This window comes from Harmonia axyridis, chromosome 2 (genome assembly GCF_914767665.1).
Source record: "Harmonia axyridis chromosome 2, icHarAxyr1.1, whole genome shotgun sequence".
NCBI classification, from domain to species: domain Eukaryota; kingdom Metazoa; phylum Arthropoda; class Insecta; order Coleoptera; family Coccinellidae; genus Harmonia; species Harmonia axyridis.
The window spans coordinates 47,554,434-47,579,772 of NC_059502.1; positions in this window are offsets into that span (position 1 = coordinate 47,554,434).

Genomic DNA, 25,339 nt, shown 5'->3' on the forward strand with positions numbered 1-25,339 from the left:
GGCATACTTTCTATTGTCTCACATGATTTCTCCTCTCTTCTTATCTAAAGCGCTTTGGAGTTAAAAAGAGTTGGTGTTGACAGTTGATCTGTCTAAAAACTCTCCATATCTGCGGCGCTTGGCGGACTCCCTAATTTTGTTGACGTTTGTTCATTAAGCATTCCATAAAATTTCTTTTCGGAGTTTTCAAAAATCATATTGTCATATTTTCGTTTATAGCTCTCATTGTATCTTCTCAGTCGTTCAGAGTATACACTTAATTTTTGTTTGAGTATATCTAGAGTTTCTTGAGCACTTTCATTGTTGGAGTCGTAGTTTGCATGTCGCCTATGGCGATCCATAATTGCATCCACTATTTTTTGTAGTTTCTTCGACGGAGAACCATTTTCAAATGGTGTTAACCTTCCTGTATCTTGTTGGAGGCTATATACTTTTGCTTCTAGCCTATTTTGCCAATGTGGTTTGGTATGCTGTTTTTTCTGTGCTGGTTGCTCACTTCTAGGTTTTGGCTTAACGCCGAGCACTGCTGATATTGTAGAGGCTGCACAGTAAGTAATAAGATGCAATGACTCTAGGTTCTGGTCATTCGAAAAAAACGGTGGAATTATCTATTTGTTCATTATGTGCAGAATATGTGAGAGTTTTTTCGATGTCTTCAGTCTAGGAAGAATTGGTCGTTTAAGAGGATCAGTACCCTTGAATTCTATGAAATATGTATTCATTGTAACAGATAATTGCTCTCATAGATCTCTTCGACTTTCTTCTCGGTTTTCCATAGTTGCAGTTTGTATATTCCGCCATTGCTCATCTCTCACTTGTGCCAAATCTCCGCTGTTTTGTTCCTCAGTATTAATTTTTGCATTGGTGTTGTGTTGGTTTTCAGCACAATCGTAGTTTTCTTCAAATGTCACTTCGTTGTTAGTGAGGTTCCTATTCTGTAGCCTCAGTTGGACTTCGTTTTTTATGGTGTTAAGTCTCTCATCGGGTACAAGTTTATTTCTCAATATGACCCGGTATTGGTCGGCGACTCTTTGTTCAGAAACTTGAAGTTCGGGATAGTTTCTGTGGAATTCTACAAACAGCTTTTGCCGGTAGCCTATTTAATCCTCTTCCATATTAGTTACTTCATATTATATGCGCATGATCGTTTCATTTATCGAACTTGTCCATTTCATGTGTCTTCTTGGTAGACCTGCTTGGGTGAGTGCAGGTTGGGAATCCTGCACAGCACCTTCAGCAGTCGGAGAAACACGTGTTATTCTTCTCCTAGAATGTTGAGATTGTGGAGGCGTAGCATTTTGTTCGACAGACGCCCGTCTCCTTAGCACTCTGTCACCGACGTCCCGCATACTGTCATGTCCAGCGCCGGCTCCAGACACGCCTTGACGAACCTCAGGCAGCGACTCTATATGTCTATTCCTTAAATTCACCATCATTTATGGGTTCCTCCGTGTCGTGGAGGAGACGGCCTTTGATCGCTTTTTACGATCCGCAGAGCTACGGTGGGAGAATTCTTGAGCTGCTTTCCACACGGCTTCGTCCGTTACCCTGGACAGGGACCCTTCGACAGGTTACAGCTTCCCGGGTCAGGGAGCTCCTGGAATCTGCGGTGTGCAGGAGTCGATTCAACTCTCCTGATAGGTGAATCGCTAGGGATTACCTACCGCTACCCTTTATTATTATTTCGACTTTTGCCTATGATAATAATAATAATAATAATAATTATTTATTCCTCCTTTAAGACATCATACAATGTATAGGAATAGTCAACAAGAAAAAAAGAAAATAACAACATATTGAAAATATAAAGAGAACAATGGTGGCAAAAGTTAGTATTGAAAAAGTCTTAAGTGATAGAATTAGTAAAGAATTCTTGAATATGATAAAAGCAATTGTCAATCAACATTGATTTTACTTCTTTCTTAAATTGTTTTTCACCAAGTCTCTTATAATGTTTAGGCAAGTGATGATATAATTTAATTCCTGTGAAAGTAGGTGACGACTCATATTTTTGAGTGTTATGCTTGGGAATACATAAAATATCCTCATGCCTAGTATTGTAGCTATGAAAATCTGTACATGTTTTAAGTTTTTTTAAATTTTGGTGAACATAAATTAGACAATTGAACATGTATATAGAAGGAAATGATAATATTTTATTTTCCTTGAATATAGGGCGACATGAGTCTCGAGGACTGAGGTTGAAAATGAGACGAAGTACTCTCTTCTGTGCAACAAATACACGCCCAGCATATGGGGATGAACCCCACAGAACCACGTTATAGCAAAAGTGACAATATACACTACTAAAATACACCCCAACGAGAGAACCTAAATATAGTGAACTCTTGAGGCGGGAAATAGCAAAGTAGGATTTACTTATTTTGTTACATACGTGATCAATGTGGAAGGACCATCTCAACCCACTGCCCACACGTACTCCCAGAAAACTGACACACTCTGATGACCTGAGGCTGAAGTCTGAAAGGTCCACAGTGAAATCAAGACCGTATCTTATCTGAAATTTGATGATTTTGGTTTTATCCAAATTTACAATCAAAGAGTTCCCTCGGCACCAGACAATAAATAGTTTGATAAGAGATTCACAAATCCTTATCAGTTCTTCAAGATTACGAGCTTTAATTGCCAAGGAGGTATCATCAGCAAAGAGAATTATAATGCAAGCCACAATATGATGAGGAAGCTCGTTGATGAACAGGAGAAAAAGAAGTGGCCCTAAGACTGAACCTTATTTTGGATAATATCTTCGGGATTGGGAGAAAACTACGAATCCAATCGAGGAATACTCCTCGGAAACCTATTTGATACATTTTCTCAATAAGAAACTCTGGTTGAATGCAATCAAATGCACGAGTTAAATCGAAAAATATTCCGGCAACCTGATATCCATCATCTAATGAGGAATAAACGAATTCAAAAAATTCACAGCAGGCACTCTGAGTGGATCTTCCAGCTCTAAAGCCATGCTGACAACTTGTCAGGATGGAAAATCTAGAAAGATAATCATACATTCTATGGCAGACTATCCTCTCTATTACCTTCGATAGCTGACTTAGTGACGATATTGGACGATAATTTTCCAATTCATTAATAGTACCCTTTTTATGAACTGGTTTTACTACTGCTTGCTTTAAAACTGCTGGAAATTTACCCAAGGAAACAGAGAAATTAATTAAATCAGAAAAATGCTCCGCAATAAGGGGAGAAATGTATTTGAGCACTTTAGAAGAAACATTATCGGGCCCAGACTCACCGCAATTTTTCAAACCTGAGATAACAGATATGATCTCTTCAGGAACAACAGGAAAAAAGTAAAAATTCGAGTTAACCAATTTCTGGGTGGTGCATGAGTTCGAAATTAAATTTCCGTATTCACCTCGTAGTGCGAGCTCACCCATAATAGAAAAATAGTTCCCAAATGCGTTGGCGATCTCATTGGGATCTGAAATAGTGTGTTCATTAATCGTAAGCGTAATATCATTGACACGACTTCGGTTCTTAGTACCTAACTTTATATTTACAAGGGTCCATAAAGTTTTGTTGCGATTGGTTGATTCAGAAAGAATATTATCATTATAATTTTGTTTAGAAATTTTCAATAACCGATTGTATGCTGTTTTAGCTTTCTTGTAATTTATCAAAGCACCTCGGGATTTCAAGTTCTTAAAAACCCAGTGAAGATTCCTCAAATGGTCTCTTGCTTGAAGTATTGAGGAATCTATCCACTTCGGTCGACACCGAGAAGTAGGAGGCAATGATCTCAAGGGACAAGTAGCTTCAACCGAAGAAGTTAATAAATCCAAAAATATTTGAAATCTAGTGTCTATTGTGTAGAAATTATACAATACTTGAAAGTTTGTATTTGAAATCATAGAGAAAAGATTCTCCAAATTTGAGTGGGATATCAATCTGAAATTTATAAAATCCTGTTCAACTTCAAGTTGGTCATTACAAAGATAGTCGAGAATGAGAGCTTTATGGTCACTAATAAAGGGCTCGTGAACAGACACCGAAATGCTCATCCTGTTAGCATTTGTAGCTATATAGTCAACCTTGCTAGACGAAGTTTTTGCGTTTTTATTTGTAAAGACTCTCGTAGGCTCCAAGGAACCCTCCAATAAACCAAAAGAAGTAAAAAGTTCATCAAGAAGTTTTTTCCAAGAGTCTTTAACTGAAAGGAAATCAATATTCAGATCACCACACAAAAACATAATTTCTGAAATGGAAATACAGTAATTAAGAACATATTCTAATGTCTTTGAGAATAGGGGAATATAACCTGACGGAGGTCGATAAACACTCAATACACAGTAGGTAGTTTTTTTAGTCTTGATCTTTATAGCACATAATTCACAATGCATCTCAATAGAATACTTATCAATATTCAGGCGTTGCACTTTATATCCCGATTTAACATAAATAGCACTACCTCCATGTTCTCGACCAGGTCTAGAGTAAAATGAAGCGACCTGATAACCAGATAAAGTCATATACTCAAAACGATCCGATGTGCACCAGTGTTCCACTACACTAATACAATCGGGATCAGAAGAACTGAGGAAGAGCTCCAAGTTGTTCAATTTATTTGGAAGATTTTGTACATTTAATTGTACAATTCTTTTTGAATTAATTTCTTCAGTGATGTAGTGTTCTATTGAAGATTCAGACTTACCAATATAAGTATCATCTATGTGATATTTTGATTCATCGTTCTTCGTCTTAAAAAAAATTTATTAATCATTATACCTTCCGGCCAGAGCTGAGGATCCATAAGTTTGGTTTCGTATTCAGAAGGAAAAGATATCTTGAATGATGAGTATATATCAGGCTGCTTGGATTTTAGTTTTTCACATGTTAAGTCTGTAGCAATATCACCGAGAAATTTATTTATATCTTCAACCGACGTAGAGGGGCTGAGTCTAGAAATATGAATATGTGATAATCGCTTTCTTGGAGCACTGTGAAGAGCAGTGGAATTAGACGAACCAATAATTGGCCTGATATAGTTACCCTGTTTAATAGTAGATTTTATTTTATTTTCATTATCTTTACTCCTAGTTATTTTTTTATTTTTTTGATTTAATTTTTTCTTATTCTCAACTGTGGTCCATTGAGAAGAAACACTACGAGGCAGCTCCAAGGCGTCAGTCACAGCAGTGCTCACCTGATCAGGTGTTTTCAAGACTGTATATTGTGTCGAGGAACAATGTGTAGCACCCACGTCAGGTGGAATCCCCATCATGTGTTCCGCTATCTTATACGCGTAGGATTTCTCCTCGCGGTCGGCTTCTCACTCCTCGCTAAGAGGAACATTCACTCAATCCCAGATATTTAAAATATCAGAAGGGCAGAGCTCGGTCGTGTCCGGTCCTTGTGGTCCCCCTGGTTCTCGTCGAACTTCTGTTCCTCTTACACGCGATCCTTGGACCTGTCCTTCGCTTCCTAGGAATTTTCTCACCGTCCTTACAGTACCTAAAAGAACAGCTTTTTGCATTATATTACATATATACTCACTAAGTCCTAGTTGCTTGATATTTCTCTTGAGATTTTTGGGTACTATTCCTGTTGTTGAGATGATAATTGGAATAGTTCTCGTTGATATCATTTCCCACTGGCGCTTTATCTGAAATTCGAGGTCCCTATATTTTGAAATTTTTTCGAACTCTTTTTGACGCATGTTGTTGTTATTGGGTATTGCTACGTCGATGAGTATTGCTTTCTTTTGATGTTTATCAACTAGCAATATATCTGGCCTGTTGTGAGGGACTGTTTTATCAGTCAAAACTGTACGATCCCAGTACAGTTTATAGCGTTCGTTTTCCAGGATGGTTTCCGGTCGGTATTTGTAGTATGGCACTTTTTCAGAATGAATAAGTGTTAATTTAGTTGCCATTTCTTGGTGTAGTATCTTTCCTACTGCATCGTGTCTCTCTTTATATTCATTTCCTGCAAACATTTGACATCCTCCCGTGATATGTTGGATTGTCTCATTCGTTGGACACCCATAACGGCATCGATCGTCACAAATAGTTCGATCCTTTATGATATGCTTGCAGTAATTTCTTGTTGAGATCACTTGATCTTGGATGGCTAAAAGAAATCCTTTCGTTTCTGGATACATCGCACCTGATGTGAGCCAATAGTTCGACGCTTCAATGTCGACATGATCCTGGTTTACCTCGTTGAAATGTCGTCCATCTCTTTTCTCTCCATCTTTGCAGTTTTTCTTGGATTGTCTGGTGGTTGTATGACAATTGCTCCTTATGCAGTTGTAAATGTGTTGATTCGTCTGCTTCACACAGTACTTTGTGAATCTCTGACATGCCTGATTTGTCTTTGAAGTATGTTCGTAGGCATTCAATTTGCCCATAAGCAAGTTCCATGATGTCTAGCAGACTTCTGGCTCCTTTATTCCTCGGCAGTGTCGTCCTCTCAATGCTACTTTTCGGGTGGTGCTTGTGTGCTTTCGTCATCAAGGTTCTCATTTTGCGTTGCAGGTTTTCTATATCTGTTTTGGTCCATGGAATGATACCGAAATAGTATGTGAGAATTGAACATACATATGTATTGATAGCTCTCGTCATGTTCTTGCTGTTGAGGTTTGTTTTCAAAATTTTGTTGATTCTCCTAATGAACTCAGTTGTTAAGTCTTCCTTCATTCTTTGATGGTTTATTCGTCGGTTTTGTTTCATTCCTAGGTATTTATAAAGATCGTCCGATTTCATTGCTTCTATCTCCTGTCCATTGGAGAGAGCTATCGGTTCATCTTGGATTTTTCCACGCACTACGCTAATAGTACGACACTTGTCCAATCCGAATTTCATCCCCACGTCTTCCGAAAAATTTTCCACCAGTTTGACCATAATTTGCAAGTGGTTTTTGTTGCCTGTTATAAGTTTGAGGTCATCCATGTATAGCAAATGATTGAGTGCAATAGTATTTCTGTTTCCTTTGACATTGAAACCTTTTTCAGTAGCATTCAGTTGTTTAGAAAGGGGGTTAAGCGCCAAGCAGAACCATAAGGGACTCAACGAATCTCCTTGGAAAATTCCCCTTTTTATTGGAATATCTTTAGCAGTTATGTTCGCCGTAGAGAGTTCGATATTCGTTCTTCAGTTGCACATTGCATACTTCAGAAAGTTTATTGTAATTGGATCGATCTTGTATATTTCCAAAATTTTTGTCAGCCACCCATGTGGAATAGAGTCGAAGGCCTTCTTATAGTCAAAATATGTCATAAAAAGATTTCTGTGTTTTTTGAAGGCTTGGTTGCATATGATGAAATCTATTATCAGCAGTTCCTTCGATCCAAGTGCATTCTTGGAACATCCTTTCTGCTATGCTGTCATTATATTATTTGTCTCGCAATGTTTGTAGATACGAGATGCTATACATGATGTGATGATTTTATATATTGTTGGTAGACATGTAATTGGTCTGTATTTTGATGGATCCGCTGTGTGTTGCATATCCTTCTGTAAGAGGTAAGTGGTACCTTTTGTTAAAAATTTGGGCATTTCCGTTGGATTACTTATAACACCATTTATGGTTTCAACTAGCCTGCCGTGTAGACACCAAAATTTTTTCAACCAAAAGTTGTAGATTCCATCTGGGCCGGGTGATTTCCAATTGTGTGTGTTTTTCAATATTTCATGGAATTCTTCTATAGAAACTACGTAATGCGGCATGTGTTTTATATTCTCACAGATTTCTCTTCACTTCTTATCCAATCAGCCTGGGAGTTGTAGGGGGTTTGTGTAGCTAGTTGATCTGTCCAAAAATTCTCAATATCCTCGACGGTTGGATAACTTCCTGGTGTTGTTGACATATTATTGTTCAACATTCTATAGAATTTTCTTTCGGAGTTTTCAAAAATCATATTATCCTATTTTCTTCTATAGCTCTTATTGTATCTTCTCAGTCTTTCGGAGTACACACTAAGCTTTTGTTTCAGTGTGTCTAAAATTTGTTGAGCATTTTCATTGTTTGAATCATACGTTGTATGTTGCCGGTGACTTATTATATTCACCATTTTTTGTAATCTTCTAGGCGGCGTCCCTTCTGCAAATTGGGTGAGCCTCCCAATATATTGACGGATGTTATGAACTTTGTCTTCTAGTCTTTTTTGCCAATGTGGTTTATTTTGTTGTTTTTCTCTGGCTGGTTGCTGACTTTTAGGTTTTGGCTTCACACCTAGCACTGTTGCTATTGAAAATGCTGCACAGTATATGATGAGGTGTAATGATTCGAGATCATGGTAGTCAGAAAGATACTTGGGTATAATCTCCTTGTTGGTCATGACCAGAAGATGAGATTGTTTCTTCTTCTTCTTCAGGTGCCATCTCCTCTCAGAAGGTTGGCTATCAAAATGGCTATCAAAATAGATAGTTTCTTGGATGTCCTCAATCTTGGCAGAATCGGTCGTCGCAATGGATCTGTGCCCTCAAAATCTATAACGCATCTATTCATTGTGGCAAATAATCGCTCCAGTAGTTCTCTTTGGTCTTCTTCTGGATTTTCGACGGGTGCAGCATATATATTCCGTCGTTGAGCATCACTTATTGCTATCACATCTGCGTTGTTTTGTTCCTCAGAGTTCATTTGTGCATTGGTGTTGTGTTGGTTTTCAGCACAATCGTAGTTTTCTTCAATTGTCACTTCGTTGTTAGTGAGGTTCCTATTCTGTAGCCTCAGTTGGACTTCGTTTTTTATGGTGTTAAGTCTCTCATCGGGTACAAGTTTATTTCTCAATATGACCCGGTATTGGTCGGCGACTCTTTGTTCAGAAACTTGAAGTTCGGGATAGTTTCTGTTGAATTCTGCAAACAGCTTTTGCCGGTAGCCTATTTAATCCTCTTCCATATTAGTTACTTCATAACATATGCGCATGATCGTTTCATTTATCGAACTTGTCCATTTCATGCGTCTTCTTGGTAGACCTGCTTGGGTGAGTGCTGGTTGGGAATCCTGCACAGCACCTTCAGCAGTCGGAGAAACACGTGTTATTCTTCTCCTAGAATGTTGAGATTGTGGAGGCGTAGCATTTTGTTCGACAGACGCCCGTCTCCTTAGCACTCTGTCACCGACGTCCCGCATACTGTCATGTCCAGCGCCGGCTCCAGACACGCCCTGACGAACCTCAGGCAGCTACTCTATATTTCTATTCCTTAAATTCACCATCATTCATGGGTTCCTCCGTGTCGTGGGGGAGACGGCCTTTGATCGCTTTTTACGATCCGCAGAGCTACGGTGGGAGAATTCTTGAGCTGCTTTCCACACGGCTTCGTCCGTTACCCTGGACATGGACCCTTCGATAGGTTTCAGCTTCCCGGGTCAGAGAGCTCCTGGAATCTGCGGTGGGCAGGAGTCGATTCAACTCTCCTGATAGATGAATCGCTAGAGATTCACCTACCGCTACCCCATTATTATTATTATTATTATTATTAATATTATCCACATTAAGAGATAACTTATTAATATTCAGTCATAAAACAGAATTACCGCACATAAGAGTACGATTAGGACGAATGAAGCAGAAAGTACGGCTTCAGCCGAACATGTTTTGAAGCTAGGCCACGATATGGATTTTGAAGAAACTAGCATTCTATATGAGGAAATAATAAAGAACAAAAGAGAAATAGCAGAAAAATTTTTTATAAAACGAGAAATAAAGCCAATGAATAGAATAACAGACTGTGCGAATTTCAGTTCAATTTATTCCAATATAATGAAGGATAAAAATAAAAGAAATAGATAACCTAACATACAACAACGAGTATGGATTGTTGATTAAGAACTGAAGGAGGATGAATGATGGATTGTTTATTTATCTAACGTTTTGCATCAATCACACATTTTTCCATCTGATGTTTCCGTGAAATTTCCCAAGAATATAATTGTATATATATTTTCACATCTCAGAGATCATGAATAATAGAATAGTAGTAACGATGGTGCTTACTCTGTTTTAGAAATACTTGTTTCATAATGATGAGAGAATTCTCTATTCTCCTGTCTTGTGTTCTGTCGTTTGAGATAGTGTCACAAAGTGTGATTTTAATTTTTTTTGTGTTTTTGAAGAATATTTAAAGTTGTATAATGTTTATTGTATTTGTTTTTTTTTTTGTGTTTGAAAGAGTATTTGTAGTATTATATTTATTGTAAGATCTGAAGTAGGATAATTTTTTTAGACTTGAGAATGGCTACAAACAATAGCCGAAAAATCGTCATTACTGAATAGAAATAAAGAGTAATTTACTGGAATATATTTGGTCACCTATACCCAATAACTCAATATATATTATTTACGGACTAGTTACTTACGACTGCAAAAGAAAAATATCTTGATTTTCGAAACAATGGGTGCTAACTTCACGGATACGTATTATTAGTATTGATTTTTGACTGTGCCTTAGGATCATCTGTTACCGAACATGTAGGGTAATACATATCATTGATTTTGATAAGTGGCGTTTGTCTCATATTGGCGACCTCAGAGGAAAGAAAACATAGAGGTGCCTTATAGCATTTGTTGACATCGCTATAACATTTTTGTTTACAAACACTTATAATGTACTGCGTTGCCATTCTAAGGATGAAGTAAACTTTTCTCCGTTCTGTGGCATAGATGTTTTGCGAATATTCTGTGGATTTGGCAACACGGTTCTGTTGTTGTTATTGCACGTGACAACTAGAGGTGAGTTAGTGGTGAACTGAAATATTTTAATTTCACGTTTGTAATCGGCGTTTGTGTGTACAAGTTTGTGAATTTTAAGTTACTTATTGTTAATTTTAATCATGTTAAATACTCGAAAATCATGTATAGTGTGTAAAACATCCGGAAATGAAAACATAACCTATCATAGGTAAGTTCACGTTTTGAGTCCATAGGCGTAGAATATATCTCGTCTATGGCGTAGTATTTGTGAGATATTGAAAACTTAATTCACTAACATTTGTAGGTTTCCTTCAAATAGAGAATTTAGCAAAATATGGTGCCACGCGTTAAGATTGCAAATGAACAATTTGCCGAAATATGCATATGTTTGTTCCAAACATTTCAGCACCGAAAACTTAATAAGAGGCAGTAAGAGAACCACACTTTCTAAATATGCAGTTCCTCGAATTAGCGAGTTTGAAAGGTGAGCATTAATATGTATATATTTTTAAATATGTAAGAGTGTGAATCTTTTTGTAATTGTTTTTTTTGTTTAAAAACTTGACGTAGTCCTCACATTAGTACATTCATCAATTTTTCAGACCTGAATTGAAAAGAAGTTCCAGCACGGAAACTGCAAGTTCCAGAACAGTAACAATCCCAGACACTGATAATCAAAGGTAGTTGTGCTATTATTATTAATTGAAAAATAATATATATATACATAATCTTAGTTTCAGCCTATTGTCTTCTCCCAAAAAATTCTTAATTAAACGTGTAATTGAGAGTCTCCCAGAAAGTCGAGAGTATATGCATTCAAAAATTCCTTCAGTAGCGAAACTGCAAGTTCAGCAAGTTCGAGGACATTAACAGCGGATATTGTCTTTGGAAGGTATAAATATATTATATATATGAATTTATTTTATTATTTATTTTTTTTAAATAATTTGAAGTCAAACTGAAGGTATCACTCAATATTTGAATATTTTTTTCTAGCTTTGAGTCATCTCCTGAAGAACATGCTGCTTCTTTAACCGAAAAAGCTGCTCCTTCAACTGAAAAATGCACAGCTGGGGGGCTCAAAAGAAAGTAGGTAGAAATAATTATTTCATAATAAGATGTTTCATAAAATATAATCTATTCAACACATCTAATTTTGGGTGCAATTTGAGTATTGTACAATTTTTAGGTTTGAGGCTTTAGTAGATGAAGAAAATTTTCCATCAGTCATTACACCATCTAGCACTGGAATTTCAAATATCACACTGAAAAAGTAAGTTCTCAGCCTGCTTAATTTTTTTTAATTGCATCAGATTTTTCCTTGTAAATAGTTTTAATTTGAAAAATTTTAGGCGTAAACTCAATATGCCACGTTTCTTTGGCGACATAGAATATGAAGATCTGGAGGATCCAAATAGGCGAAAAATTTGTTGGAACATCATTACAAATACAGTAAACAAGCTGAAGATAAAAATAAATAATATTCAAGCCAAAAGAAGACGGAGGGAGAATAAAATATACTCACTAGAAAGTTTGACAAGTGATTTGAGAAAGAAAAACTGGATTTCAGAGAGTGCTGAAATGAATTTGAATGTAAATATTTCTCATTGCTAAAATTCAATTGATAAAACACATACTTTAATTTTACAGAGTTCAATGACGGAATCAGCCAAGCAACTGTTTTCTCTCTTATTGAGAAAACGAAAGAGGAAATTCTCACCACAACTGAGGCAGTTTGCATTAACTCTGAATTTTTATTCGAAGAAGGCCTACAATTATGTTCGTCGAACTTTTTCGAATGTGTTACCACATACAAGAACGCTTGCAAAGTGGTATTCCACCGTTAATGCTTCTCCAGGTTTCATGGAAGAAGCTCTTTCTGCTATTAAAATAAAATGCATGGATGCTGCCCAAAAGGGTCATCAAATATTGTGCAATTTAGTATTTGATGAAATATCAATCCGGAAAAAAATTGAATGGGATGGCAAAAAGATATATGGATATGTAGATTTGGGTTTAAATGATAACACTGAGAATTCGGAAGAGGTCAGGGAAGCTTTGGTATTTATGCTGGTTTCTTTGAATAGTAGTTGGAAGATTCCTGTTGGTTATTTTTTAACCAATGGTTTAACTGGTAGAGAGAAGGCTAGTATATTGAATAATTGTTTGGAATTTCTCCATAAGAGCTCAGTAATTATTACCTCAATAACATTTGATGGTGCTCCATCAAATATGGCAATGGCATCTGCACTAGGTGCAAATTTTAATGTTAATAATTTGAAAACGTATTTTATTCATCCAATTACTCATGAAAAAGTATACATTTTTCTTGATGCTAGTCACATGATATTATTATTATTATTATTTGAACTGGGGTCGTTTTGCTTCGGTGAGCCTTCCGGGAACTGCGACCATGCAGATCTTTTGGTCACTACCCTACTCATTCATAGAAACCCAGGGAGGTCGTCAACGACGTTAATAAAATTGACAACCTCCCTAGGGGCCTTGGCCATTACCTCTCTGGTATCCAGGACCGGCTTGCCCATGTGAATGGTTCTTAGGCCAGCCAGCTCTGGACACTTGCATATCAAGTGTTCAGAAGTTTCTACTTCCGATCCACAGAGCCTGCAAATCTCGTCTGCTGACTTACCCATACGGTACAAATGATGTTTGTACCGACAGTGCCCCGTCAGCAGTCCCACCATCACCCGAAGCTCCGCTCGTGACATAGTCACATGATAAAATTAGTTAGAAATTCATTGGGCAGTCAAAAAATTTTGGAGGATAGAAATGGAAATATAATAAACTGGGAATTCGTAGAAAAGTTATGCCACTTCCAGAATATCGAAGGATTGCATGCTGCTACTAAATTAAGAGCCAGGCACATGATGTGGATGGGGGAAAAAATGAAGGTTAAACTTGCTGTCCAAACACTGAGTAAAAGTGTTGCAGAAGCTCTGGATTTTTTGAATTTTGATTTAAAATTACCTCAATTTGAAAATTCAACAGCTACTGCAACATTTTGTAGAAATTTTAACAACCTTTTCGATATTTTTAATTCTAGAAGTAATTTTACAAAAAAACCTTTTGAAAAGCCTTTGTCACAAAGATCTGAAAAAGAATATTTGAAATTCATGGATGATTGTTCTGATTATATAAAAAATTTAAAAATTAATGGAAGGAATATTCTAACAACAAAAAAAAGGGTAGGGTTTTTAGGTTTCTTAATATGCATAGAAAGCCTCAAAGAAATGTATACATACCGAGTGACTAATGTAAAACAACTGAAATATATTTTAACATATAAATTGTCGCAGGATCATTTAGAGATATTTTTCAGTTGTATTCGTAGCAAGGGGGGCTATAATAATAATCCGACATCCCTGCAATTTCAAAGTGTAATGAAAAAATTATTGATTCATTCTGAAATTACTGGGAGTGAAAGTGCAAATGCTATAGCTCTCGATAGCACGGCCATTTTACATTGTTCAAGTGCTTCACCAGTAATTCAAGTTGAGGATGTAGCAACTCGGTCTGTTTCAGATGATTTGGATGAATATTATACAAATCCAAATTTATGGAATTTAACCTTATATTGTGAGGATGTCATTGCATATGCTGCTGGATTTGTGGTGAAGAAAATTAAAAAAACTATCAGCTGCTCACAATGCCTGAGCATAATTGAAAGTGAGGATATTATTTCCAAATTACAAGTGAGGAAAACATTTGGTGCTCTAACGAGAGCTTCGAAGTTTGTAATCCAATTTTGCAAACTAATTGAAAAATGTTTTAGAACTTACAAACATTTATTCAAAATGAAATCGAAAAATGTTAGTTTCATAATAAATACAATAAAGATTAAAACCAAAGAAAATATCCCACCAACTATGATTGACCTCTTTTCTGATCATATATCTGATGATGAACCTTTAAGTAATCATTTTAATATATTAATAGATATTATCTTTGAAAAATATTTTCAATTAAGATTTCATCATGAAATATCTCAATTTATCAGGGAAAAAGAAAGAGTTCGATCTCGCCTGACTCATTCAATTTTATTCAGGAATCAGTAAGTAGAGTTGTTTTATTTTCACAAGTCATATTATGTTATTCTGTCTACTGTGTTGTGTTGTATATATCTCAAAATTTTATAAATAATTATATGTTTTAAAACTACTTTTTTCTGTTTTTATACCCAAGCATATGTGAACGTTAGGTAAAGTTATATAATAAACCAATAAATATGTGCATTATTATTTCCTCATTGACATGGGTTTACATAAGAAATATTGTGAATGGGCACTTTTCGTAATTTACAAAGAAATATGCTGAAAAAACTTCAGGAAAAATTGGTTATTATTATTCCACTTTAGCTAACACTTAATTGCGATGCTTTTTTCGAATCCTCAGGTGCACTAGGATAGCTACAGGTCCCAAATATTGGGGAATCATCTCCCATTTCCTCTGATAATATTGCTTTATTGTTTGAAGTTAACAATTTTTCACCAAAAAATGATAAAAAACATTGTTTTTTACGACAGTTTATTTACTATTTCCATAACATATCTACTCAAATATCTCATTACTTCTTAAAGAAAAAATGAAACTAGCTGGTTTTCATTTTGAAATATGGAAGTCATTTATATTCTGATTATAGTTCAATATCGATTTTTGTAATATTAATCCTTACTAAGAAACCATTGACTACGCCACTGAAATGTTTACTTCACCTCTAGTTGTCAATTTTGCAGATTTGTTGTTTTTCTATCTCACTTTATCATCATACTGTTGCAATTGATTACAATACAACGCTTTTTACCTCTAAGGGCACCTCTATGTTTTCTTTCCTCTGAGTTGGCGACATTTGTATGCTCCGTATGTTTATGAAGGTTTTTTGTTGCTCGAATGTTGTTCATCTTCCATATAACGAATTCTCTGAGGAATTAATTGATTATTTAACTTCAGAGTATCATTTTTTTTTCGATGATTCCAACAATTGACTGAGAATTGGATCTTCATCTCTAATAATCTCCGGTCAATGGTAGCTGATGTATTTTCGGAAGTATCTTCCGGTTTCTTTAAAACATTTTTGAAAGAGTATTTGTAGTATTATATTTATTGTAAGATCTGAAGTAGGATAATTTTTTTAGACTTGAGAATGGCTACAAACAATAGCCGAAAAATCGTCATTACTGAATAGAAATAAAGAGTAATTTACTGGAATATATTTGGTCACCTATAGGGGGAAGTGGGGTAGATTGATACAGAAAAATTGAAATTCAAATAATATGTGAATAAATGACATATTTTTGATTAATTTTCAAGTCAACATTTAGCTAAATGTATAAATATTATAATGCCAAGGGTAAAAATAGTTTAAGTAGTAGAAGAAAATTATTAGTACGTGTTTTGTAAAAAATGGCTTTTGAATCATTCTGCCTCACTAACGGGGCACTTAGATACATCACTTGGGGCACATTAATACAAAGTGGAGGTTGCATGAAATTTGATAAAGTATAACACTTTTATAAAAATTATTCTTTATTATTCTGAAAATATTGTAATCAGTCTTACAAAATGCTTGAAACTTAATTAAATTAAGAATTAAGAACGTCTGATTTCTTCACAACAGACTATCCTTTTATTCAAACAAATAAATCTCAGAAAACGAAACAAACACAATCATATAAAACCTCTTATACGTTAACAAAATAGTAAACTCAAGTAATATTATTAAGAACACTTGTATTGCTACTTTTATTGCACATTGTATGCGCTTAAATTAACTGAAAAAGTATACATAGAAGATGTTCGAGCTGTGCCCTTCGTACAGTTTGGTTTAGACAAGTGTAAAACAACATCTCTGAAATCAACGCTTGCTTGGTCTTCTACATCAGGGAAAACAAAAATATAAGAACTTTGATTTTTTCTAAGATATAACACTTGGTATTCAGTCAAACTGTATTTAGAAATGACTTTAGCTACATAATGAACTACAGTTTTCTTCTTTTCAAATTTAATAAGAAGGAAATCCCCAATATTTATATTTTTAGGATTAGGGATTTCAAACTCTCCACCTTCTTCACTTTCATCTGACACTTCATCATCGTCATCATCACTTAATTTCAATAGCTCATTCTCACTAGAGTCCGAATCCGACATTGGCTTCAAACGAAGACATACTCTTTTCTTTTTAGATTTTTTAGTTCGTGTAAGTCCCAATAAATTTCTTGCTGTTTTCAGCTCCTTTGCTTTTTGCTTCATCAATTTAACTTCTCGTTTTCTTTGTTTTTCCTCATATAGGATTTGTAACCGATTTTTTTCTGGTGTGTCAGTATAAACCCTGGATTTTCCTTTTTCTCTCCTTTTCTTAGATGTCTTTTCATTCAAAGCCTTTTTTGGATATGGTCGTACAGCTGCTGGAGACATTGTGTTATAATTAGTCTGACAGCTTGTTCCTGCCTTTGGAAATGGTGAAACGTTGAGAGGTGGAACAATATTCGCAGATGTATCAAAATCCGATCGGTTATCAAAAGGGTCCTTTTGTGTTTGGTCTCTGTTGCAGCTTTCATCCAGAATTTCTTCATTTGGACTTATTTCCAGCTCCACACAATCTACTTTCTGTCTCTCTATATCCTGGTTATTTTCTTTGTTTTCCTCTTGGAAACTCTCACTGTAAATTTCTATAGGTGCAAAATCGTCATCCCCGAATGCGAGTCTGTTAAATGGCCAAATACCTGGCTTTGAAAAGCCGCTTGTGATGTTCTTGGGTGTAAAAGACTCCAAAAAGGCAGATTTTGAAAGTTCTGCAATGTTATATATGGATATGGTCTTACCAATATTTCGAATGTGCCAATCATTAAATGCTGTTTTTAGTTTGCTTTTGAATGGACCAAAAATACTGACATCCAGCGGTTGTAATTTGTGTGATGTGTGTGGTGGCAAAGAAAGATAGATAATCCCATTGTCACGACAATAGTTGACAGCTTCAATAGAAATGTGTGACTCGTGGTTGTCGCAAATAATTAGAATTGGGTTATCTTTAGAGCATGAAGTTTGTCTTTGAATGTGTTTAAGAACTTGTATGTACAATTCTGCCGTCATCCAGCCGCTCCTGTTTGCCAAACCAAGACTGCCTTGGGGAGCCCCATTTAAAAATGGGTCTTTAAAATGAACTCGAGGAAAAATATAAACAGGAGGAAGAGCAGAACCTGTTGCTGTGACTATTCCACAAAACGTTACCAATTCTCCACGTTCAGCTGACACAGTTTGTCCTACTTGCCTTTGTTTTTTATCAGCCAAAACTTTAGGAGTTGGTAATACTGTATTAATACCTGTTTCATCCAAATTGACAATACGATCAGGAGTAAATTTATAGCGTAACATTACACGCTCAAAATTATTAAAGAATTCAGCCACAGCAGTCTTATTGAATGCAAAACTTCTAGCAGCGCTTGTATTTTCAGGCTTTCTCAGGCTAAGCTCTTGATTTCTCTTTCTAAATCCTGCTGCCCAGTCTTTCCCCGCGCATTTATTTTTTTTCCATGATTCTGGATATTTGCATCCCAAATGTTCTGCATACTCGTATGCTAATGTTAAAAGTTGCTGCAAGGATAACCCATAATGCATCTTGCTGCAAGTTAATAAATATTCGGAAAAAAGTTTCTCTTGCTGGGCAGTAAATACTTGAGCAACAGTATACTTTGACCCATACAAATTAGAAGATGACGATTGGTTTTCCTCTGAAGCTTTTCTAAATTTTTCAACACGATGCTGCAGAGTTGCAGGTTTGATACCATATTTTTCGGCTGCTTTTCTGATAGATAATACCTTCGATGCAACTTCAGATACGGCGCTCTTGATCCTCTCTTCATCTAAACTACGTCTTTCAGTCTTGGGCTTGTATGTGCGCACCATTTTCTGATGACAGAATAAAAAACTACCTATGTAATTTTAATTTGAAATATTTTACAATTTTATTGGGGCACATTGATACACATCAAAGTGCCCCGTACTTTGTTGTATCTAAGTGCCCCAAGAGATTTTTTTCAAAATGAAAATTATACAAAAGAAACTAACTAAATCATTTTGAATAAAATATGAATCTTGGCGCCAAACCGATAAGTACGGTCGTGTCAAGAAAGCGATAATTGGTGGAAAAGTGAGTGAATTTGAAAAGACTTGTGTGGAGAAGTGAGAGAAAGCTGGAATTCTCAGGTGGTGATAAAGGCAGTTGATGAGATATTTCATAGTAAGAATATAAAGAAGGAAAATATAGACTTAAAAGATTGAGGTTAAAATAAACTAAACAATAACAGAGATTGAAATCATAGGTTTTCTGCAACTGAAGCGCTAGCGAGAGTATCGGGTCGGGACCTGAATCGAGTAGGGGACCGGCGGCGGCGCAACCGTGCTCTCGACGCACAGAGGTAGCGGAACGAGATTTGTGAATTCTGAAGAGAGTGTTGTAACTCGACATCTCTAATGAACAAGGGCGATTACAAAAGAAGTAGAAGTGAAGAAGAAGAGGAAGATATTTTCGCAAAGTCAAAAAAGGTAATAAGGTCACCCAACATCAAAAATAAGGGAAAAGATATGGAAGTCGAGAATTTGAAGGCAATGTTTGAGAATATGATGGAGCAGATGAAATTGGAGATGCGAAGAAATACGGAGGAAGTAAAATTAGAGATGAATAAATTGAGGAAGGAAATGCAGGTTAGGGAAAGTCAGTGGGAAAATGAAAAGAGAGAACTAGAAAGTAGAATAAGGAATTTGGAGGATAAAGTAGACCGAGAAGAAAGACTGAAAAGGAAGAATAATATAGTTGTGAAAAAATTAAAAACAAGTGATGGAAATGAAAGGGAAAAGATCGAAAAATTCATCAATGAGGAGCTGAAGATAAAGGTAAACATAGCTAAGGCATATAAAATAAATCGAGGAAAGGAAAATGAAATGATAGTTGCTGAAGTTGAAAGCTGGGAACAGAAACAGAATATAATGAGAAAGAAACAAATGTTAAAGGGAAAAGATATCTTTATTGATAACGATCTGACAGCGAAGGAGAGGAAGATACAAAATCAGATTGTGGAAATAAGCAAGGAGGAGAAGAAAAGAGGGAAGAATGTGAGGGTTGGATACAGAAAATTGTTCATAGAAGAGAAGGTTTTTGTATGGGATGAAAGAGAACAAGGTGTAAAGGAACAAGAAGTTCTGAAGAAATCTGACCTGGGTCAGAGTTCAAAAAACCAATAGGGATAGATAAAGGACGGCTGATTATTAAGATGGAGACAAAGCGAGGAAAGGAATATGAGTATAGGAAAACACAAATGGAAGAAATGAGTAAGGAAACTAGAGAAGTAAAAGAGAAAAAAGGGAGAGATAACTGGAAGTTGGCAACCTGGAATGTGAGAGGTATAAAAGGCAGAGAGGACGAGCTAATACAGGAATTGGAGAGGTATGAGATAAAAATATTAACGGTGACAGAAACAAAGAAGAAAGGAATAGGAGAGCAAGTGATGAGGGGTGATCATTTAATGATTTACGGAGGAGTGAAATATGAACAACATGGAGCGGCAGGCGTGGGATGCATAATTGACAAGAATTGGAGAAAATATGTGGAACACTGGCAGGTATGTTCGGAGAGACTATTGAAGGTACGTCTGAGGAGAGAAAAATCTGAGTTGTGGAACATAATAGTAGCATATGGACCAAATGAAGACGCAAAGGTGGAGGATAAGAACAAATTTTGGGAAGAATTGAACATGGTAACAGAGGAATGCAGGGGAAAAATCGTGGTGTGTGGAGATTTTAATAGCAGGGTTGGAATAGGAGGAGGAAGATATGGGATCGTCGGTAAATATGGAGAAACAAAGAAAACGAACAACGGAGAAAGACTTATAGAGTACTGCAGGATGAATAATATGATAGTTTCGAATACATTCTTTGAGCATAAAGATGTACATAGGTACACAAGGCATGGACATAACGTTGACGATAGATCAATAATAGATTACTTCTTAGTAGAAAGAGATAATAGAAGGGACATCGCAGATGTAAGAGTGCACAGGGGAGCGGAAATAGGAAGTGACCATTATATGCTTGTAGCAAAGATAATGAGTGAAGGAAAAGAGAAGGTCGAACATAGGCAACTTAATGAAGGATATGAAAATATAAAAAGCTATAAACTGAGAGAAATGAGTGTAGCAGAAGAATACAGGAAAGATGTAGAAGAGAATATGACTAGGGTGGAAATAGGAGTTGAGGAGGGAGTGGAGGAAGTATGGGGAAGGTTCAAGAATATACTAATGGAATCAGCAAAAAGAGTGTGTGGTAGTGTTAAAATTGGGAGAAACAGAAGGGGCACAGCCTGGTGGAGTGACAACTTGAAGAGACAAATTAAAATGAAGAAAATATTGTGGAAGGAATATCTAAAGAATAGAAATGCATGTAATTATCGGAAATATAAAGAACAAAGGAAGAGAGTTAAGCAAGTAACATTGGAAGAAAAGGAGAAAACATGGAGAGATTTTGGAGAGAGAATGGAGAAAAATTACACGGAAAATAGAAAGCTTTTTTACAGAGTCATGAAAAATATGAGGAAGGGGGAGAAGGTTGACAATACATCGATCAAGTGTAAAAGAAACAGATTGCTTGTGGGAGAGAAGGAAATAATGGAAAGATGGAAGGAACACTTCATTGAATTACTGAAGGGAAATGAAGTCAAAAAAGTAGATACACAAAAAAAAGATAAGCGATGGGAGGACGAAGGGGAAGACTTGATAAACATTGAAGAGGTTAAGGTAGCTCTCAGAAGAGTCAAGAATGGAAAAGCTGCAGGATACGATAGAATTACACCGGAAATGATGAAGAACATGGGAGAAAAAGGTATAAATGTATTCAGGGAAATATGTCAGAAAGCATGGAATTCGAAAGAAATACCACAAGATTGGAAAATGGCGATGATAGTACCAGCTTACAAGAATGGGGACAGAAAGAAATGTGATAATTATAGAGGTATAAACTTGCTATGTACAGCTCTCAAAGTATACGAAGCGATATTGGAGAGTAGACTAAAAATAAGCACAGAGGACACACTAGATAAAGCTCAGAGTGGGTTTATGAGAGGGAGAAGTGTACAAGACCACATTTTCACTCTGAAACAGACCATTCATAAGATGAAAAGAAGTGGAAGAAAGGCTTATTTTGTATTTATAGATCTGGTGAAAGCTTTTGACAGGGTTAGTAGATCGAAAATGTGGGATATATTGAAAACAAGAGGGATAAACAGAAATTTGGTGGAGTCTATTAAAAGTGTTTATTGTGAAAGCTTGAACTGTGTTATTGTCAGAAATATGAAGTCGGAGTTATTTGAGACAAAGGAGGGACTGAGGCAGGGTGGAGTGCTGAGTCCGACATTGTTTATACTGTTTTTGGATGAGATAATCAGAGAAGCAAAGGAGAGAACAGAGAAGCTTACAATTGGTTTTAAGAACTTAAGAAGAGTTGTAATATCAGAATGTGCCTTTGCGGATGACATCGTATTGATGGCGGGAACAAGGAGGAGTATACAGGGAAATTTGGATATATGGAATGGAATACTGAGAAAATATGGGATGGAAATAAATAGAAGAAAGACAAAAGTGATGGAAGTGAACGATGAACGGGAGGATGATTGGAGATTGGAAATTGAGGGAGAGGAAGTTGAAAAGGTGAAATGTTTCAGATATTTAGGAGTGAACATAGAAAATACGGGAAGCCAAGAAAGGGAGATTAACGAGAGAATTGAAAAAGCCGGCAGATTATACCACACAATTAATAGGAAATTCCTAAGAAGAACTGAAGTCGAAGAGAAAACTAAAATGACCGTGTTTAAGTCGATATTCAGACCTGTTCTGTCGTATGGATGTGAAACTTGGAACACAACAAGGAGAATGAGGAGTAAACTACAGGCAGTAGAAATGAAATTTTTGAGAGGAGTGAAGGGGGTTACAAGGATGGACAGAAGGAGAAATGACGACATAAGAGGTGAATTGGGGATAAAATCATTGGAAAGGTTTGTGGGTGAGAGGCAGTTGGGATGGTGGGGACACTTACATCGTATGGAGGAGGAGAGACCAATCAAACAAATATGGGAGGCAAAAGTCGAGAAAAAGGCAAAAAGGGGGAGACCGCAACAAACATGGGAGGATATGGTAGAGGAGGAAATAAAGAAAAGAGGGAAAAGCGTCAGGGAAGCTGAGATGATGACATCAAATAGGACAGAATGGAAGAAATTCATTGAATCAAATTAGAATTATTCTTAAGTTATTGTTAAGTTGGAAAATGTAGATAATGAAACCCATACACCGAAAGGTATCAAATGGGATACAGATTATATATATATATATATAGATCCTCGCAAGATGGTACAAAACACCGAATAAACACTTTTATATTGCACGTCCCTTTTTAGTTGGTCGCACTCAAAACACGTTACTACTTGTAGAGCGCAAACGGCTGACTGTCGGTCGCCGCGAATTAATAGGAAGCGTTCAAACATTTCTATGAGCGTTTTAGAGATGGCAGCACTCGAATACATCCAATTGATTATTGGATAATGCTTGCGTATCTATGTGCCCCTTGCATCATTGTGCCCCCTCTCCCCCTACCCAATAACTCAATATATGTTTTTTACGGACTAGTTACTTACGACTGCAAAAGAAAAATATCTTGATTTTCGAAACAATGGGTGCTAACTTCACGGATACGTATTATTAGTATTGATTTTTGACTTTGCCTTAGGATCATCTGTTACCGAACATGTAGGGTAATACATATCATTGATTTTGATAAGTGGCGTTTGTCTCATATTGGCGACCTCAGAGGAAAGAAAACATAGAGGTGCCTTATAGCATTTGTTGACATCGCTATAACATTTTTGTTTACAAACACTTATAATGTACTGCGTTGCCATTCTAAGGAAGAAGTAAACTTTTCTCCGTTCTGTGGCATAGATGTTTTGCGAATATTCTGTGGATTTGGCAACACGGTTCTGTTGTTGTTATTGCACGTGACAACTAGAGGTGAGTTAGTGGTGAACTGAAATATTTTAATTTCACGTTTGTAATCGGCGTTTGTGTGTACAATTTTGTGAATTTTAAGTTACTTATTGTTAATTTTAATCATGGTAAATACTCGAAAATCATGTATAGTGTGTAAAACATCCGGAAATGAAAACATAACCTATCATAGGTAAGTTCACGTTTTGAGTTCATAGGCGTAGAATATATCTCGTCTATGGCGTAGTATTTGTGAGATATTGAAAACTTAATTCACTAACATTAGTAGGTTTCCTTCAAATAGAGAATTTAGCAAAATATGGTGCCACGCGTTAAGATTGCAAATGAACAATTTGCCGAAATATGCATATGTTTGTTCCAAACATTTCAGCACCGAAAACATTCTTTTCTTAATTCTTTAATTCTTTCTTTAATTCTTTCTTTAACACCCCCTCGTATTTTTCACTTTTCTGTTATTTTTCATTGAAAATGTGCATTTTACAATGATTCTTGATGGTTTTCGATGATGGCAAACAAGTATTTTTGCTGATTTGTTGAACGGGATAGGGAGTGAACAGGGGTGCTGGGTGGGTAAGAATTTTTGAAGAAACGTTCTACAAATTTTATTCAAAAATATTTAAACGTAACCTAACATAACCATAACCTAACATAACCATAACCTAACATAACCATAACCAAACCTTATATAACTGCACATTTGTGATTCTGTAAATTGATGACGTCATTCTCAAAAAAATTTTAAAAAATTCTACAATTTTTATTCAAAAAAAATTAAACGTAACCTAACATAACCATAACCTAACATAACCATAACCTAACCTAATATAACTACACACTTGTAATTCTGCTGTTTGATGACGTTGTTCTCAGAAACGAAATAATTCAAAAATTAAAAAAAATATATCTAAAGTAAATGTAATTCAGCATAAAAACTAGTTCGCAATCATTAATTACCAACAAAAAATAATTCCTAAACCTTAAGTCAGCAACAAAATGAAAGAAGCCCACAACATCAGTTTACCGTCCAGCACCAATACAATATCAATGAATATTTCCCTCCTGTCAAAAATTCTAAGTATATGGAGAACAATTATCGAAAATTACAGCATCAAAATGACAGGATAATTTTGCATTCCAGCATGTTTTCTTTGAAAAACTGCATGAGTTCATTTTCATTTTTGGAGAAAGAGCCCTCCACCTTCGGTGTCGGGCTCTTTCTCCAAAAATGAAAATGAACTCATGCAGTTTTTATGACAACACACAGTCATGCAAAATTAACGGTGATTTTGATGCACTTGTGCAATTACTTACGATAGCAAACAAGAAGAATTGCACTTGGCACGTCCTCTTTTTGGCACGAAAATCACCTTACGGCATCTAAACAGATTTCTTTCAAAGTCCGCAGATACTCTTGACTGGCATTTTTCGCATAAAGAGTGACACGACAACACCCCATGAGCTATAAGGAATAGCCGCGCCACAACTTCATTCGAAATATGCTGGTTGAACTCAATTTTCGTGAAGGAACATTCTCTGCAGACGTTATAGCCACAACTCTGTACAACAGGCTGTAGATCAACCATTTCAATCTGCAAATGAT